The following is a 3,817-nucleotide window of genomic DNA, read 5'->3' on the forward strand; positions in this document are numbered from 1 at the left end:
ATAGTACTCCAGCGTCGCGACATGCCGACGTTGGTACGAGTAGGCTAGTCTACAAACGTCGCCTAAAGTAATTGATTTTACCCGGCAGAACGAAAGAAGGAAACTCCGCTTTTCAGTTGTCTTAGGCGATTGTTTTTTGACAAACAATGACCTTTCAGAGGTCAAATTGCTGTCAAGAATATGAATTGGCTGCTTCGCAGCAATAAACTGCAAAACAAAGCGTTTCCTGAATAGCCCAATCCCATATATGACTAGAATTCTTTACTCTCACAAATGATCTGTCCCTGTGGCACCTCTTTCCCCTTTTTACCTCTTTCGGTCTGGGCTCGTCCAATGTTTAATTCCTTTATTGTATTTTAATGTTTATTTGATGTCTTTTCCTTTTTGGTTTTTAAATGTATAGGTTTTTAACAATTTTGCATCACAATTCAGTTATTACTGCTATGAGCAATCTTAAATTACATATTTTTATAATGCTTTTAATGTTTTGATATGTTTTGATATGAGAATAAATGACCAGAATATATATAATAAATGATGCGACAAGAAAAAAAAATAAATAAATTTTAAAATAAATAAAATTATTCCTGCGTCAATATTTCCTAAATTGTTGACACAGGCGGGGAGTGATAATCTAATGAACTTTTCTATGTGCCCTTAAAAAAACAGTTCATGATTTCAAAGGTATAAAAAAAGGTCTCGCCTTTCGTCTACTTGTACAAATTATATTTCATTTTAATACTTAAGTGGATATGATTTAGGTATTTGCATCTCATCGCATACAGCAAATGCTGTAAAATAAGGCCCCATAAACAAAATCATTAGTTGATCACCCTCGCACGCATCACTTTTGTGGAAATCCCAATTTTTTTTTTTTTTTCATTTTTTTTTACATTTTAAACGATCATTTTTTCGTCATTTTTCACTTGAAAAGGCTAGAGATTACTTCACAGGCGATCTTTCTCATGTTGCGCATGCGCACTAAGATAGCTTTTCTACTCTGGCGCGGTCTTTTGTGTGTAAGATGAATGACCCGGAACTTTTTCATCATGCCTCTACTAGGCCTCATTGTAATGCAAATACAGTAAACTAAAGAGGGAAGTACATGTTTTGAAGGGCTGATTCGCAAAAAATATCTGTTATAATTTATGAATTGTTTGATGCTTTCTAATCGGGCGAGGTTGAAGAAGGAGGAGACATGGGAGAAGATTTTACGACGGTACGTATAATTGCTAGCTGTGCTTGTCATGAATCACCCTTGTCAGGCAGGCCTAACTAGTAGGTCTAGGCTAGTGTATTTGAATGGGTCAGTGTAGCGGGCGGTCTAGCTAGGCCCCGTCTACCAAGCCTGGCCTGGAAACGGTCGCACGGGCCTACACATGTTAAAAAAATCAGTTTGGTATAGGCCTAATAAGATTTGTAAATGTTGAGGTATAATTTAAAACTATTTGTCCTTTGAGAAGCAAGACTATCGAAACGTATCAAGCAAGTAGGCCTAGGCTAGCCTGGCTTACCAGCTTAGAGGGGCCTAGATTAGGCCTAGGCCTAACCCAGCAGTCTATCTAGGCCTAGTGCCTAGCCCTATATGTGGGGGGGGGGAGGCTAAGATTGTTTTTGTCATCCAGTCATGACACAGGTTGTTGCAAAATTTGGTCCCACGAAGAAGGTAGACATCCATTCAAGTTCAATATATTATTTTCCTTCATTCTTTCAAAATACATATTGCAAAGCTATGCACTTGCAGTGACAGGAGATGTAAAAAGAGGGTCAATAATTTTATTAATTTTCTATATACTTTACCTTGCCAGATGTATTTATGAATTCTCACTTTTTCATATTTAGAAATTGTACTGTATTTGAGCAAAATGTGTTACTGGACAATAAAAACATGTTTTCTTTGTAAATTTGAGTCTGTTCTTGTGACTTTTTATGTGTTTGTCCTCAACCAAATGCACCAGCGAACGCCGATGGGACAGTTGGGAAAAAAAAAAAAAAAAAAAAAACCTCCCTCCCTCATCAGTTTTTATGCTGGGATAGGGTGATAAACTAACAATTTTTTTTACAGGGCCTAAAAGCTGCTTTACAAGCTTTTTTTGAGCAAAGGTATTTATCATATCGCTAAAGTTCATCTCTTTGGCAAGCTAACCGTTCATGCTTAATACTACTGCCAAATCATTTAGCCTTCCTTGTGTCATGCTCCTAATAAAGTTAAAATGCTAAATGGCTGCTCCATTGAAAAATCAGGCTATTAAATATAAGTTAATGACTTATGTGAATGTTGTTCAAAATATTTTTCCATATCATTATGGACTTTTTTTAAAAAATTGTTTTGTTCTGGGACCTGCCCTGTACCCACTCCCGGCGGTAGTGACAGTTTCTTCTACAGCACTCTTCTCTTGCAGTTACAACTGCCAAAAGATGTTTGGTGGATACACCAGATATCAAGAGACAATAATTAAAAGGGCACATGGAGATGATGAAAATAAAAGGGATGTGAAATGCATAAATGAAGAGGTCAATAATGACCCAATGATCATACATAAGGGGTAAAGTACATTAAGATGGGAACCAGCATTTAAATAGTGATCAAAGTGAGTGATAGCGATGAGAAAAAATTTGGCAGTATGACAATTTCAAGAGGGAGACCAAATGGATGCGATGAGGTCAAGTAGGTAACCTGCAAAAATTAAAGTTATGTATCTGAAAATTACCCTTATTTCAACCTACTTTTTTTTAAAACTTAGTATCTCAGGCCTGATGTTACCATTGTAGCAGTACTACCATCTGTAAATTTGTATATAGGATCTGTGTGTAAATAATACCTTGCATTTTTAACTAATATCCCAACTTCATGGGTTATACACCAAGCTTAGGAAGGTCATTTATTCCCCACAGTTAACAGCCCCTGCTCAGGTAGACCCTCCCCCTACACCTCCCAGAACTACCCGATCCGGTAGACGTGTTCATTTTCCTGACCGTTTCTTACCGTTCAATCTTTAACTTTTTCACTGGTAGGGGGCTCCTGTAGCAGTACTACCATCTGTAAATTTGTATATAGGATCTGTGTGTAAATGCATTTTTAACTAATATCCCAACTTCATGGGTTATACACCAAGCTTAGGAAGGTCATTTACCTTAAGGTCATTTGCCTTAATGCAATTGACCACACATCATTTGGGAATGCTGATGAGTTTCCCAGGTACTAGACAAGGACAGGCAATTACTAATCCTTATTGGTCAGATGGTATGAAAGGTGATGCTATATCACATAAATTTGTACTTTTACAGACACTCCTCAGTTTGTCCTCCCTGAGTACACATTACTTTCGCTTTCTATCAATTTGTATATATCATCAACTTGTTTCTCAATGTTTTTGTAAATACGCTTTTCACTTGGAATAAATTGTACAGTTCTACATATAAATTAGTGTGGTGTATTTTTATCATCTCATCGTACACTTACACTAAACCATCAATATTGATGATAGGCGGTCACAATATTAAATTAATCTATTAGCCATGAAATACTCGCACCTACAGTAGGACTGAAACATAGCCTGAGCCACTTCACAGCCTGTCAACAGTGTAAACTGGGGGAAACTATGCATGGTCAGCTGAGAAGGTTCAGAACGTTAATTGTTGACATTTAAAAAAACGTCTGACAAAAAATCATTTATTTCTTGGAACACTCTACCCTTCATAACCATGATTTCATGAGATGTTCTATCGGGAATGGGAAAATGTTCTCTCCAGCATCTTTGGACAATAGTAACTAAAACATCAGCCAAAATTCAGTTGAATAAGGAATATATATATA

General features: G+C 36.7%; 1 protein-coding gene across 1 annotated transcript in view; it reads right to left on the reverse strand.

Moving 5' to 3' along the window:
* Positions 1-3,817, reverse strand: part of LOC117103470 (protein CASC1-like) — a 49,079-nt gene that overhangs the window by 17,227 nt on the left and 28,035 nt on the right. The gene's annotated exons all lie outside the window — the stretch shown is intronic.

Source organism: Anneissia japonica, unplaced genomic scaffold, assembly GCF_011630105.1.
Source record: "Anneissia japonica isolate Jap-2015-1 unplaced genomic scaffold, ASM1163010v1 scaffold287969_len279043_cov187, whole genome shotgun sequence".
Lineage (NCBI taxonomy): Eukaryota > Metazoa > Echinodermata > Crinoidea > Comatulida > Comatulidae > Anneissia > Anneissia japonica.